Source organism: Ranitomeya imitator, chromosome 8 (genome assembly GCF_032444005.1).
Source record: "Ranitomeya imitator isolate aRanImi1 chromosome 8, aRanImi1.pri, whole genome shotgun sequence".
Lineage (NCBI taxonomy): Eukaryota > Metazoa > Chordata > Amphibia > Anura > Dendrobatidae > Ranitomeya > Ranitomeya imitator.
In genome coordinates this window covers 193,524,073-193,540,728 of record NC_091289.1, presented here as the reverse complement: position 1 = coordinate 193,540,728, position 16,656 = coordinate 193,524,073, and positions in this window count along the sequence as shown.

Here is a 16,656-nt window from a genome sequence, read left to right as displayed (position 1 = left end):
ATACTTCCGAAACGCGCGTCGGGGAGGGCGGGAGTGCCGGTGTGTGACCCTTTAGTACTTACAGGTATGTTATGTGGGACATGGTTACGGTGCGGGATGCCCTGCTTATACATATATATGTGATTATGTGCTGTCTCCCAAGTGGTTCCACATTCGGCCCTTCCGCCTTTTTGTTTATGTGGGAAAGATCTGTTACCCTTTTATCATCTGTCCTGTCTGTAGGTCTGTTTCTGTGTATTTAATAAACTTTTGTATTTTGACCTTAAATACTAGTTTTTGGACGTTTTCTACACTGATTTTCTCTTGTGGTGCGTGTTCAGATGAGACAAAAGTAGAGCTTCTTGGGCAAAGGCATCAACATAGAGTTTACAGGAGGAAAAAAGAACACGGTCCCTACAGTCAAACATGGCGGAGGTTCCCTGATGTTTTGGGGTTGCTTTGCTGCCTCTGCCACTGGACTGCTTGACCGTGTGCATGGCATTATGAAGTCTGAAGACTACCAACACATTTTGCAGCATAATGTAGGGCCCAGTGTGAGAAAGCTGGGTCTCCCTCAGAGGTCATGGGTCTTCCAGCAGGAAAAAGGGGGACCTAAAATATAACGTTTAATAAGTACTAATTAAAAAACCATATGACACAACATATAATGAAAAAATCGTACATTGACCAACAGGTCAATCAGACAGAGAACTGATAACCAGTCCAAAGAGAAAAAATCAGTAGTCAATTTGGAACCTTTACACAGCCTTCAGGGCTTATAATCACAATATGCACCCTGTCAAGTAAAGCAGGGGAACCAACATTACAATTGTATGCTACTGTTAAAGAGATATAACTTGAGGTTCTCTATAAGGTGAAAAAAGAAAGCACCGCTATCTGTCACCAGTAAGAAACCTTCAGATACACGGGGATACACATAAAGCTATTGGAACAATCTCACCAAGTTGTGATGCTGCAGCATTTTGAGATGTGTTCCCCATGTCAAAATAAGAGTCCTTATGGATCAGGTATCGACCATCTAGAATCCGTTGGACTTCCGGACCACCTCCTGCGTTAAAGACCACCTCCCTACGCGTTTCATCTCAGGGAAGAATCCTCAGGGGACACGGCAGTCAGTACGTGGTCAGGGTTTGAAGGAGCGCTCAACCGAGACATGAAATCTCCAGGGAGCCTCTCATCAAATCACCCAAGAATGGCGTCTCTTTTATATGGTACTCCTATCAGGGGTAATGCCTATTCATCCAGAACAGCTGAAATTCAGCCAATCAGTCCTGGGCTTACATCCCACATACAGCGGTCCAACTAACCTCATTGGTGAATCAGTGTTAATGGCGGCGGCCTGAGTTCCACGTGGATTACACAACAATGGAGGTGTGTGTCAGGTACACTTCCGTCTTTCAGTGAAGGGCGCGCACCTCTGACTCATAACAATGAGTCATGGACATGCGCAGAGACCCTGGAACGCAAGCGGCGTTAATGCTGTCGGAGCGTGCGCGTCTGACTCGATGTAATGAGTCACAACCATGCGCCTGGAACGCAAATAGTGGCGAGGACATCTATGCCCAGGCGCGCACATATGACTCACCGGAGTGAGTCACAGCCACCTGAGTTACAGAGGGTGGATCATGCTATAGCCAATACGAATGCCAGGTCCACAGTTCTGACGTAAGATGTGCTCAACACCCCGACAGTAAAGCATTAACTAGAGATCAGCAGAGATTTACGCAGACAGCGCTCACACACCTATGCAGACAGTGCTCACCCACTGCTTCTAAGTTCGAGCCCACCCTGCATAACTTTATAAAATTAAAACGGCATTCACTACAAGTTCTATTCCATTACTTATAAGACACTTCATACCATTTAGTGCCCCGCACAAAAAATGGAAACATCCTATTATATGTCTTTCAAACAAAGGGGAAGAGAAGATAAAGTGCCGTAATTATTACGTGGGGGATTCACTTCATAAGGAAGACGGACTACTGAATTTAGGAAACAAGCACAAGGCTGTTGTGTCTTATCAAAGAGAGGAAAAAAAATAAAAAACTACAAATTCCTCTCTTATCCACTTAGGGCCACCAGGTCTAAAGCTAACAAAGACCCGGGGCACAAAAGTACCTGATTGTATATCAGTATAAAATAATGAGTATTTTGGCTGGCTTCACAAAATACGACACGGACAGACAAACAAAAAGACCCACCAGGGCACAAGGGCATCCGAGGGAAAAAAAAGGGGGGATGATAAGAGCGGGGAGACAGACCGGGCACCAGGTCCACAAGAAAATCCAAACTGTATAGGGTCATAATGGAAAGGGACAGAAAACGGAAAAAATTGAATGACAGATGAGGAAGGTAAGCCTATATGAGGCCCTGATGACATACTAAACTACCTCACCCTACCTAACAGCGGAGGTTGGCACCCTAAACCTGCGCAGTGGCGCCCCCACTCGACGGCGGCTATCCCTGACTGGTATACCCTATTAGTGCCCTCACCGCTTTAAAGAAAAGAGACAAAGGAAAGCTGCTCGTTCAGTCCTGCTGGATATGTGGAGCCCAATTTATATATCCACCTTGTCTCATGTTGGAGAATTATTTTGTCCCAATCACCCCCCCGAATTGGTTTGGTGACCTTCTCTATGCCCATGAATTTTACTGTGGATGTATCACCCCCATGGACCAAGTTAATATGTCTAGCCAACGGAGTCTCTCTTTTCTTTACAATATCCCTCAAATGCTCTCCAATTCTCCTTCTTAATTCTCTGATCGTTTTACCAACATAAATCAGGTCACAGTCACATATGGCTCTATATATGACGCCCTCACTTCTACAGTTTATAAAAGATCGAATCTCAAAAGTTTCACTTTTATCCGTTGATTTAAAGGTTTTTCCAACTTCGATACTTTTACAGGCTACGCAGCCACTGCATCTATGACAACCAGTCACTTTAGACGCTAACCATGTATGGGGTTGTGGTTCAGAAAAATGACTATGCACTAGTCGATCCTTAATTGATCGACCCCTTTGAAATGTAATTTGAGGGAATGGAGGTAAGGAATCCCCAATATCCTTATCCATTTTTAGGATCGACCAGTGCTTGTTAAGAATTTGTCTTAGCTCCTTTGCGCCATTATTATAAGTAGTAATGAAACGCATACCCGAAAAAGTATCATCTTTAATAGGGGCTGGTATCAGGAGTTCAGTTCTCTCCTTCCTTTTTACTTCATTGAAAGCATTTTTTAAAATACGATCCGGATAGCCCCTTTCATGGAAACGATTTCGTAAATCATGTGACTGTCTCAAAAAATTGTTGTCATCGGAACAGTTCCTGCGCATCCTCATATACTGCCCTTTCGGTATTCCTCTCTTTAGGGCCTGAGGATGCCCACTTTCCCACCGGAGGAGGGAGTTTGTAGCGGTGGACTTCCTGTGGACACTGGTGCCAAGGGTGCCATCAGCCAACCTCTCAATCATAACATCCAAAAAGGGTAGTTTGAAGGGATCCCATTCGAATGTAAAAGAGAGACCAAAATCATTGATATTTAAACTGTTGACAAAATTTGAAAAAGATTCACCGGACCCCTTCCAAACAACAAACACGTCGTCAATAAATCTGAGCCACAACATGACTCCATCACTATTTACTGAACTTCCTTCACCGAAGACCACAGTTTCCTCCCACCAGCCCAGGAGCAGATTTGCATACGACGGGGCACAGGGGCTCCCCATCGCAGTACCCCTGAGCTGGTGGAAGTACTTACCGTCAAAGGTGAAGTAGTTATGTGTCAGTAGGAATTCAAGACATTCCAGCACAAAACTATTATGTTCTTTCAATTGATTCCCTCTACTCATCAAATAGTAATGGACCGCCTCCAACCCTTTCTGATGGGGGATTGACGAATAGAGGGCTTCCACATCAATACTCCCAAGGATGGTGTCGGGATCCAAAGTCAAGTTCTGAATTTTCATCAGGAGATCGGTTGTGTCCCGGGTGTAAGAACTCAGTGCAAGGACAAAGGGGTTCAGTATCCTATCCAGATAAATCCCCAAGTTTTTAGTTAGACTGCCCACACCCGACACAATAGGTCTACCCTTCAATGGGGACAAGCCTTTGTGAATCTTGGGCAGGCAATAAAATGTAGCTGTAATCGGGAATCTAGGCAAGATGAAATCCATCTCTGTCTTGTTAATGACTTTTAAGGTTAAACCATGTGTGACAATATTCTTCAATTCAGAAAAAAATTTAACTGTGGGGTTAGAGGGTAATACTTTATAGCAATTCTTGTCACGGAGAATGCGTAAGCACATCAGTTTGTAATCTGGAGTATCCATGACCACAACGTTACCCCCCTTATCAGAAGGTTTAATCGTAACGTTGTGGTCTTTTTCCAGATTACCCAAAGCTGACATCTCAAGTCTTGTCAAATTAAATTGTGTATTGACAGAAGATTTATCTAGACTTTCAATGTCTTTAGAGACCAAGTTAAGAAAAATGTCCATCGATGTTAGGTCGGTTTGTGGTGGGGGCATTTTATTACTTTTACACCTAAGGTCTGTAAATGGTCCCTCACCCCTCATGCCAGGGTCCTCATCCGCCAAACCATACAGAAGCCTGATGTCTTCCAGCATTGAGTCGGGTACCCCCAAACTCATACTTATTTTTTTATCGACTAGTGCATAGTCATTTTTCTGAACCACAACCCCATACATGGTTAGCGTCTAAAGTGACTGGTTGTCATAGATGCAGTGGCTGCGTAGCCTGTAAAAGTATCGAAGTTGGAAAAACCTTTAAATCAACGGATAAAAGTGAAACTTTTGAGATTCGATCTTTTATAAACTGTAGAAGTGAGGGCGTCATATATAGAGCCATATGTGACTGTGACCTGATTTATGTTGGTAAAACGATCAGAGAATTAAGAAGGAGAATTGGAGAGTATTTGAGGGATATTGTAAAGAAAAGAGAGACTCCGTTGGCTAGACATATTAACTTGGTCCATGGGGGTGATACATCCACAGTAAAATTCATGGGCATAGAGAAGGTCACCAAACCAATTCGGGGGGGTGATTGGGACAAAATAATTCTCCAACATGAGACAAGGTGGATATATAAATTGGGCTCCACATATCCAGCAGGACTGAACGAGCAGCTTTCCTTTGTCTCTTTTCTTTAAAGCGGTGAGGGCACTAATAGGGTATACCAGTCAGGGATAGCCGCCGTCGAGTGGGGGCGCCACTGCGCAGGTTTAGGGTGCCAACCTCCGCTGTTAGGTAGGGTGAGGTAGTTTAGTATGTCATCAGGGCCTCATATAGGCTTACCTTCCTCATCTGTCATTCAATTTTTTCCGTTTTCTGTCCCTTTCCATTATGACCCTATACAGTTTGGATTTTCTTGTGGACCTGGTGCCCGGTCTTTCTCCCCGCTCTTATCATCCCCCCTTTTTTTTCCCTCGGATGCCCTTGTGCCCTGGTGGGTCTTTTTGTTTGTCTGTCCGTGTCGTATTTTGTGAAGCCAGCCAAAATACTCATTATTTTATACTGATATACAATCAGGTACTTTTGTGCCCCGGGTCTTTGTTAGCTTTAGACCTGGTGGCCCTAAGTCGATAAGAGAGGAATTTGTAGTTTTTTATTTTTTTTCCTCTCTTTGATAAGACACAACAGCCTTGTGCTTGTTTCCTAAATTCAGTAGTCCGTCTTCCTTATGAAGTGAATCCCCCACGTAATAATTACGGCACTTTATCTTCTCTTCCCCTTTGTTTGAAAGACATATAATAGGATGTTTCCATTTTTTGTGCGGGGCACTAAATGGTATGAAGTGTCTTATAAGTAATGGAATAGAACTTGTAGTGAATGCCGTTTTAATTTTATAAAGTTATGCAGGGTGGGCTCGAACTTAGAAGCAGTGGGTGAGCACTGTCTGCATAGGTGTGTGAGCGCTGTCTGCGTAAATCTCTGCTGATCTCTAGTTAATGCTTTACTGTCGGGGTGTTGAGCACATCTTACGTCAGAACTGTGGACCTGGCATTCGTATTGGCTATAGCATGATCCACCCTCTGTAACTCAGGTGGCTGTGACTCACTCCGGTGAGTCATATGTGCGCGCCTGGGCATAGATGTCCTCGCCACTATTTGCGTTCCAGGCGCATGGTTGTGACTCATTACATTGAGTCAGACGCGCACGCTCCGACAGCATTAACGCCGCTTGCGTTCCAGGGTCTCTGCGCATGTCCATGACTCATTGTTATGAGTCAGAGGTGCGCGCCCTTCACTGAAAGACGGAAGTGTACCTGACACACACCTCCATTGTTGTGTAATCCACGTGGAACTCAGGCCGCCGCCATTAACACTGATTCACCAATGAGGTTAGTTGGACCGCTGTATGTGGGATGTAAGCCCAGGACTGATTGGCTGAATTTCAGCTGTTCTGGATGAATAGGCATTACCCCTGATAGGAGTACCATATAAAAGAGACGCCATTCTTGGGTGATTTGATGAGAGGCTCCCTGGAGATTTCATGTCTCGGTTGAGCGCTCCTTCAAACCCTGACCACGTACTGACTGCCGTGTCCCCTGAGGATTCTTCCCTGAGATGAAACGCGTAGGGAGGTGGTCTTTAACGCAGGAGGTGGTCCGGAAGTCCAACGGATTCTAGATGGTCGATACCTGATCCATAAGGACTCTTATTTTGACATGGGGAACACATCTCAAAATGCTGCAGCATCACAACTTGGTGAGATTGTTCCAATAGCTTTATGTGTATCCCCGTGTATCTGAAGGTTTCTTACTGGTGACAGATAGCGGTGCTTTCTTTTTTCACCTTATAGAGAACCTCAAGTTATATCTCTTTAACAGTAGCATACAATTGTAATGTTGGTTCCCCTGCTTTACTTGACAGGGTGCATATTGTGATTATAAGCCCTGAAGGCTGTGTAAGGGTTCCAAATTGACTACTGATTTTTTCTCTTTGGACTGGTTATCAGTTCTCTGTCTGATTGACCTGTTGGTCAATGTACGATTTTTTCATTATATGTTGTGTCATATGGTTTTTTAATTAGTACTTATTAAACGTTATATTTTAGGTCCCCCTTTTTGCTATTTACATATAATTTTTTGGGCACCCTTTTTCAAGTTTGAGTGGTTCATTACCCTCTTTTTGCTATACTGTCTTCCAGCAGGACAATGACCCAAAACACACTTCAAAAAGCACTAGAAAATGGTTTGAGAGAAAGCACTGGAGGCTTCTAAGGTGGCCAGCAATGAGTCCAGACCTGAATCCCATAGAACACATGTGGAGAGATCTAAAAATGGCAGTTTGGAGAAGGCGCCCTTCAAATATCAGGGACCTGGAGCAGTTTGCCAAAGAAGAATGGTCTAAAATTCCAGCAGAGCATTGTAAGAAACTCATTGATGGTTACCGGAAGCTGTTGGTCACAGTTATTTTGGCTAAAGGTACTGTCACACTAGACGATATCGCTAGCGATCCGTGACGTTGCAGCGTCCTCGCTAGCGATATCGTCCAGTGTGACAGGCAGCAGCGATCAGGCCCCTGCTGGGAGATCGCTGGTCGGGGAAGAAAGTCCAGAACTTTATTTTGTCGCTGGACTCCCCGTAGACATCGCTGAATCGGCGTGTGTGACACCGATTCAGCGATGTCTTCGCTGGTAACCAGGGTAAACATCGGGTAACTAAGCGCAGGGCCGCGCTTAGTAACCCGATGTTTACCCTGGTTACCATCCTAAAAGTAAAAAAACAAACGCTACATACTTACCTACCGCTGTCTGTCCTCCAGCGCTGTGCTCTGCTCTCCTCCTGCTCTGGCTGTGAGCGTCGGTTAGCCGGAAAGCAGAGCGGTGACGTCATCGCTCTGCTTTCTGGCTGCCCGGCGCTCACAGCCAGACCAGAGAAGCAGAGCACAGCGCTGGAGGACAGACAGCGGAAGGTAAGTATGTAGCGTTTGTTTTTTTACTTTTTAGGATGGTAACCAGGGTAAACATCGGGTTACTAAGCGCGGCCCTGCGCTTAGTTACCCGATGTTTACCCTGGTTACCGGGGACCTCGGGATCGTTGGTCGCTGGAGAGCGGTCTGTGTGACAGCTCTCCAGCGACCAAACAGCGACGCTGCAGCGATCCGGATCGTTGTCGGTATCGCTGCAGCGTCGCTATGTGTGACGGTACCTTAAAAGTTGTGCAACCAAGTATTAGGCTGAGGGTGCCAATACTTTTGTCTGGCCCATTTTTGGAGTTTTGTGTGAAATGATCAATGTTTTGCTTTTTGCTTCATTCTCTTTTGTGTTTTTTCATTTAAGACAAACTAAATGAAGATGATAATACCACAGAATTTGTGATTGCAATCATTTTCAGGAAGAAACTGAGTATTATCTGACAGAATTGCAGGGGTGTCAATACTTTTGGCCATGACTGTATATATAATGTTTATATACACGTTATATAGTGTAACAAACTGAGAATGTATCCGAGATCAGGGACAGTTCACTAATCTCTTCCTGTAAATGATTTAGGTACAGATAGTGCTTCCTCTGTTATGGCTGGCAATCAGGCAACACAGCGTGCAGTAATCAGCGCACATACAGAGATCTGGCAATAACCAAAAACAATAGGACGAGCTCTGAGACGTGGAATCTCTGTAGACTGCAGTACCTGATCTATCCTCACACAACTATAAGCAGCAGTGGATAGCGCCTATCACTACCTATGCAACTCGGCACTGCCTGAGGAGCTGACTAGCCTGAAGATAGAAATACAAGCCTGACTTACCTCAGAGAAATACCCCAAAGGAATAGGCAGCCCCCCACATATAATGACTGTTAGCAAGATGAAAAGACAAACGTAGGAATGAAATAGATTCAGCAAAGTGAGGCCCGATATTCTAGACAGAGCGAGGATAGCAAAGAGAACTATGCAGTCTACAAAAAACCCTAAAACGAAAACCACGCAAAGGGGCAAAAAGACCCACCGTGCCGAACTAACAGCACGGCGGTGCACCCCTTTGCTTCTCAGAGCTTCCAGCAAAAATTAATAGCAAGCTGGACAGAAAAAACAGAAAACAAACTAGAAGCACTTATCTAGCAGAGCAGCAGGCCCAAGGAAAGATGCAGTAGCTCAGATCCAACACTGGAACATTGACAAGGAGCAAGGAAGACAGACTCAGGTGGAGCTAAATAGCAAGGCAGCCAACGAGCTCACCAAAACACCTGAGGGAGGAAGCCCAGAGACTGCCATACCACTTGTGACCACAGAAGTGAACTCAGCCACAGAATTCACAACAGTACCCCCCCCTTGAGGAGGGGTCACCGAACCCTCACCAGAACCCCCAGGCCGACCAGAATGAGCCACATGAAAGGCACAAACAAGATCTGGGGCATGGACATCAGAGGCAAAAACCCAGGAATTATCTTCCTGAGCATAACCCTTCCATTTGACCAGATACTGGAGTTTCCGTCTAGAGACAGAAGAATCCAAAATCTTCTCCACAATATACTCCAATTCCCCCTCCACCAAAACAGGGGCAGGAGGCTCCACAGATGGAACCATAGGTGCCACGTATCTCCTCAACAACGACCTATGGAATACATTATGTATGGAAAAGGAGTCTGGGAGGATCAGACGAAAAGACACCGGATTGAGAATCTCAGAAATCCTATACGGACCAATAAAACGAGGTTTAAATTTAGGAGAGGAAACCTTCATAGGAATATGACGAGAAGATAACCAAACCAGATCCCCAACACGAAGTCGGGGTCCCACACGGCGTCTGCGATTAGCGAAAAGCTGAGCCTTCTCCTGGGACAAGGTCAAATTGTCCACTACCTGAGTCCAGATCTGCTGCAACCTGTCCACCACAGAATCCACACCAGGACAGTCCGAAGACTCAACCTGTCCTGAAGAGAAACGAGGATGGAACCCAGAATTGCAGAAAAATGGAGAGACCAAGGTAGCCGAGCTGGCCCGATTATTAAGGGCGAACTCAGCCAACGGCAAAAATGACACCCAATCATCCTGGTCAGCGGAAACAAAACATCTCAGATATGTTTCCAAGGTCTGATTGGTTCGTTCGGTCTGGCCATTAGTCTGAGGATGGAAGGCCGAGGAGAAAGATAGGTCAATGCCCATCCTACCACAAAAGGCTCGCCAGAACCTCGAGACAAACTGGGAACCTCTGTCAGAAACAATATTCTCAGGAATGCCATGTAAACGAACCACATGCTGGAAGAACAAAGGCACCAAATCAGAGGAGGAAGGCAATTTAACCAAGGGCACCAGATGGACCATTTTAGAAAAGCGATCACAGACCACCCAAATGACCGACATTTTTTGAGAAACGGGAAGGTCAGAAATGAAATCCATCGAAATATGTGTCCAAGGCCTCTTTGGGACCGGCAAGGGCAAAAGCAACCCACTGGCACGTGAACAGCAGGGCTTAGCCCTAGCACAAATTCCACAGGACTGCAAAAAGCACGCACATCCCGTGACAGAGATGGCCACCAGAAGGATCTAGCAACCAACTCCCTGGTACCAAAGATTCCTGGATGACCGGCCAGCACCGAACAATGAAGTTCAGAGATAACTTTACTAGTCCACCTATCAGGGACGAACAGTTTCTCGGCCGGACAACGATCAGGTTTATTAGCCTGAAATTTCTGCAACACTCTCCGCAAATCAGGGGAGATGGCAGACACAATGACTCCTTCCTTGAGGACACTCGCCGGCTCAGATAACCCCGGAGAGTCGGGCACAAAACTCCTAGACAGAGCATCCGCCTTCACATTTTTAGAGCCCGGAAGGTATGAAATCACAAAATCAAAACGAGCAAAAAATAACGACCAACGGGCCTGTCTAGGATTCAAGCGCTTGGCAGACTCAAGATAAGTAAGGTTCTTATGATCAGTCAAAACCACCACGCGATGCTTAGCACCCTCAAGCCAATGACGCCACTCCTCGAATGCCCACTTCATGGCCAGCAACTCTCGGTTGCCCACATCATAATTACGCTCAGCAGCAGAAAATTTCCTGGAAAAGAAAGCACATGGTTTGAACACTGAGCAACCAGAACCTCTCTGTGACAAAACCGCCCCTGCACCAATCTCAGAAGCATCAACCTCGACCTGGAACGGAAGAGAAACATCAGGTTGACACAACACAGGGGCTCAGCAAAAACGACGCTTCAACTCCTGAAAAGCTTCCACGGCAGCAGAAGACCAATTAACCAAATCAGCACCCTTCTTGGTCAAATCGGTCAATGGTCTGGCAATGCTAGAAAAATTACAGATGAAGCGACGATAAAAATTAGCAAAGCCCAGGAATTTCTGCAGACTTTTCAGAGATGTCGGCTGAGTCCAATCCTGGATGGCCTGAACCTTAACCGGATCCATCTCGATAGTAGAAGGGGAAAAGATGAACCCCAAAAATGAAACTTTCTGCACACCGAAGAGACACTTTGATCCCTTCACGAACAAGGAATTAGCACGCAGTACCTGGAAAACCATTCTGACTTGCTTCACATGAGACTCCCAATCATCTGAGAAGATCAAAATGTCATCCAAGTAAACAATCAAGAATTTATCCAGATACTCACGGAAAATGTCATGCATAAAAGACTGAAAAACAGATGGAGCATTGGCAAGTCCGAACGGCATCACCAAATACTCAAAATGACCCTCGGGCGTATTAAATGCCGTTTTCCATTCATCTCCCTGCCTGATTCTCACCAGATTATACGCACCACGAAGATCAATCTTAGTAAACCAACTAGCCCCCTTAATCCGAGCAAACAAGTCAGAAATCAATGGCAAGGGATACTGAAACTTAACAGTGATCTTATTAAGAAGGCGGTAATCAATACACGGTCTTAGCGAACCATCCTTCTTGGCTACAAAAAAGAACCCTGCTCCCAATGGTGACGACGATGGGCGAATATGTCCCTTCTCCAGGGACTCCTTCACATAACTGCGCATAGCGGTGTGTTCAGGTACGGACAAATTAAATAAACGACCCTTAGGGAATTTACTACCAGGAATCAAATCGATAGCACAATCACAATTCCTATGCGGAGGTAGGGCATCAGACTTGGACTCTTCAAATACATCCTGAAAGTCCGACAAGAACTCTGGGATGTCAGAAGGAATGGATGACGAAATAGACAAAAATGGAACATCACCATGTACTCCCTGACAACCCCAGCTGGTTACCGACATAGAGTTCCAATCCAATACTGGATTATGGGTTTGTAGCCATGGCAACCCCAACACGACCACATCATGCAAATTATGCAGTACCAGAAAGCGAATAACTTCCTGATGTGCAGGAGCCATGCACATGGTCAGCTGGGCCCAGTACTGAGGCTTATTCTTGGCCAAAGGTGTAGCATCAATTCCTCTCAACGGAATAGGACACCGCAAAGGCTCCAAGAAAAACCCACAACGTTTAGCATAATCCAAATCCATCAGATTCAGGGCAGCGCCTGAATCCACAAACGCCATGACAGAATACGATGACAAAGAGCACATTAAGGTAATGGACAAAAGGAATTTGGACTGTACAGTACCAATAACGGCAGAGCTATCGAACCGCCTAGTGCGTTTAGGACAATTAGAAATAACATGAGTAGAATCACCACAATAGAAACACAGTCTGTTCAGACGTCTGTGTTCTTGCCGTTCTACTTTAGTCATAGTCCTGTCGCACTGCATAGGCTCAGGTTTACTCTCAGACAATACCGCCAGATGGTGCACAGATTTACGCTCGCGCAAGCGACGACCGATCTGAATGGCCAAGGACATAGACTCATTCAAACCAGCAGGCATAGGAAATCCCACCATTACATCCTTAAGAGCTTCAGAGAGACCCTTTCTGAACAAAGCCGCTAGTGCAGATTCATTCCACAGAGTGAGTACTGACCACTTCCTAAATTTCTGACAATATACTTCTACATCATCCTGACCCTGGCATAAAGCCAGCAGATTTTTCTCAGCCTGATCCACTGAATTAGGCTCATCGTAAAGCAATCCCAGCGCCTGGAAAAATGCATCAACATTACTCAATGCAGAATCTCCTGGTGCAAGAGAAAACGCCCAGTCCTGTGGGTCGCCGCGCAAAAAAGAAATAATAATCAAAACCTGTTGAATAGGATTACCAGAAGAATGAGGTTTCAAGGCCAAAAATAGCTTACAATTATTTCTGAAGCTCAGGAACTTAGTTCTGTCACCAAAAAACAAATCAGGAATCGGAATTCTTGGTTCTAGCATCGATTTCTGATCAATAGTATCTTGAATCTTTTGTACATTTACAACGAGATTATCCATTGAGGAGCACAGCGCCTGAATATCCATGCCCACAGCTGTGTCCTGAAGCACTCTAATGTCTAGGGGAAAAAAAAGACTGAAGACAGAGCTAAGAAAAAAAAAATGATGTCAGGATTTCTTTTTTCCCTCTATTGGGAATCATTGGTGACGGCTCCTTGTACTGTTATGGCTGGCAATCAGGCAACACAGCGTGCAGTAATCAGCGCACATACAGAGATCTGGCAATAACCAAAAACAATAGGACGAGCTCTGAGACGTGGAATCTCTGTAGACTGCAGTACCTGATCTATCCTCACACAACTATAAGCAGCAGTGGATTGCGCCTATCACTACCTATGCAACTCGGCACTGCCTGAGGAGCTGACTAGCCTGAAGATAGAAATACAAGCCTGACTTACCTCAGAGAAATACCCCAAAGGAATAGGCAGCCCCCCACATATAATGACTGTTAGCAAGATGAAAAGACAAACGTAGGAATGAAATAGATTCAGCAAAGTGAGGCCCGATATTCTAGACAGAGCGAGGATAGCAAAGAGAACTATGCAGTCTACAAAAAACCCTAAAACGAAAACCACGCAAAGGGGCAAAAAGACCCACCGTGCCGAACTAACAGCACGGCGGTGCACCCCTTTGCTTCTCAGAGCTTCCAGCAAAAATTAATAGCAAGCTGGACAGAAAAAACAGAAAACAAACTAGAAGCACTTATCTAGCAGAGCAGCAGGCCCAAGGAAAGATGCAGTAGCTCAGATCCAACACTGGAACATTGACAAGGAGCAAGGAAGACAGACTCAGGTGGAGCTAAATAGCAAGGCAGCCAACGAGCTCACCAAAACACCTGAGGGAGGAAGCCCAGAGACTGCAATACCACTTGTGACCACAGAAGTGAACTCAGCCACAGAATTCACAACATTCCTCCCTGTCTCTCCCTGTAAATGATGTCAGTTCAGATAGTGCTGCCTCCCTGTCTCTCCCTGTAAATGATGTCAGTTCAGATAGTGCTGCCTCCCTGTCTCTCCCTGTAAATAATGTCAGTTCAGATAGTGCTGCCTCCCTGTCTCTACCTGTAAATAATGTCAGTTCAGATAGTGCTGCCTCCCTGTCTCTACCTGTAAATGATGTCAGTTCAGATAGTGCTGCCTCCCTGTCTCTCCCTGTAAATGATGTCAGTTCAGATAGTGCTGCCTCCCTCTCTCTCCCTATTGGTTCATATATTGCTGCCTCCCTGCTGTTTTAGATAGTGCTGGTTCCCTATCTGTCTCCGTAAATTACATTGGTTCAGATAGTGCTACTTCACTATTTCTCATGTAAATGATGTTGGTTCACAAAGTGCTGCCGCCTCCCTATTGCTCCCTGTAAATGATGTAGGTTCAGATAGTGCTGCTTTCCTGTTTCTCCTTGTAAATGATGTAGGTTCAGATAGTTCTGCCTCCCTTTCGCTTGCTCTCCGTTCAGATTGTGCTGCCTCTCTGTAAATTTAATTGCCTCAGATAGTGCTGCCTCCCTGTCCAGATAGTACTGCCTGTCTGTCTCTCCCTGTTCGTTCAGATAGTGCTGCCTCCCTCTCTCCCTGTAAATTACATTGGTTCAGATAGTACTGCTTCACAGTCCATTCAGATAGTACTGCCTCCCTGTTTCTGGTGTTCTTCGGTCAATGTTCTCCTGTTTGTTGCCTATAGAGTTGTGACCTCAGTTATACAATTATTACTGTGGCTTTTCTAGAATTGACAGTCCTCTTCTTAGCCCCAGTGACCAGCCTGAAAATTGTGAGATTTCTTTTTTAATTTTTGATACAGATTGTGACAGGGAAGTAATTTTTTGTTGTTAACTTAAACTTACAAAAAATAAATTTAACACAAAACCTGATTTAAAGGGAACCTGTCACCCCCAAAATGTAAGTTGAGCTTAGCCCACCAGCATCAGGGGCCTATCTACAGCATTCTGTAATGCTGTAGATAAGCCCCCGATGTCTCCAGCACGGCCCCCTCATCATCAGGCCGGTCTAGATGAGTCGGACCCTCAGAGTATTAACAATAAAGACCTTGTTTGGTTTTAGGATGAATGGAAGGAGGCCGGAGCTGCGCTGGATGATGCAGAGGTCCGGGCTCTGTGCGACTCTGCAGTTATGGGGTCTGCAGAGCTGCGGTGACTTTTCTGCCCTTGTTCCCCCGCTTTGTAACGTTACGGGGTCTACACTTTGTGGCTGAGCTGCTGCGGTTCCTTCCACTTCTCAGTATTATCAGTCACAGGTGATGGGGGAAGATTCAGGAGGAAGAAATGTCCTGGACGGACTTGTGACCCCGGTGGCTCCTATTACAGGACGCGGATGTATCTGTGAGCCCTGCACCACCAGCCGCTCTGTCACATGGTAGTAATGGCGGATGGCATGACGAGGGGCCAGAAGTAATACACCGGGGCAATGGAGGGGCCGGATGTTATACACCAGGGGCAGTGGAGGGGCCGGATGTTATACACCAGGGGCAATGAGGGGGGGATGTTATATACTGGGGGCAATGGAGGGGCCAGAAGTAATACACCGGGGCAATGGAAGGGCCGGATGTTATACACCAGGGGCAATGAGGGGGGGATGTTATATACTGGGGGCAATGGAGGGGCCAGAAGTAATACACCGGGGCAATAGAGGGGCCGGATGTTATACACCAGGGGCAATGGAGGGGCCAGAAGTAATACACCGGGGGCAGTGGAGGGGCCGGATGTTATACACCAGGGGCAGTGGATGGGCCGGATGTTATACACCAGGGGCAGTGGAGGGGCCAGAAGTAATACACCAGGGCAATGGAGGGGCCGGATGTTATACACCAGGGGCAATGGAGGGGCCAGAAGTAATACACCAGGGCAATGGAAGGGCTGGATGTTATACACCAGGGGCAATGAGGGGGGGATGTTATATACTGGGGGCAATGGTGGGGCCGGATGTTATACACCAGGGGCAATGGAGGGGCCAGAAGTAATACAGCGGGGCAATGGAAGGGCCGGATGTTATACACCAGGGGCAATGGAGGGGCCAGAAGTAATACACCGGGGCAATGGAGGGGCTGGATGTTATACACCAGGGGCAATGAGGGGGGGATGTTATATACTGGGGGCAATGGTGGGGCCGGATGTTATACACCAGGGGCAATGGAGGGGCCAGAAGTAATACACCGGGGCAATGGAGGGGCCGGATGTTATACACCGGGGGCAATGGAGAGGCCAGATGTTATACACCAGGGGCAATGGAGGGGCCAGAAGTAATACACCAGGGACAGTGGAGGGGCCGGATGTTATACACCAGGGGCAAAGGAAGGGCCGGATATTATACACCAGGGACAGTGGAGGGGCCG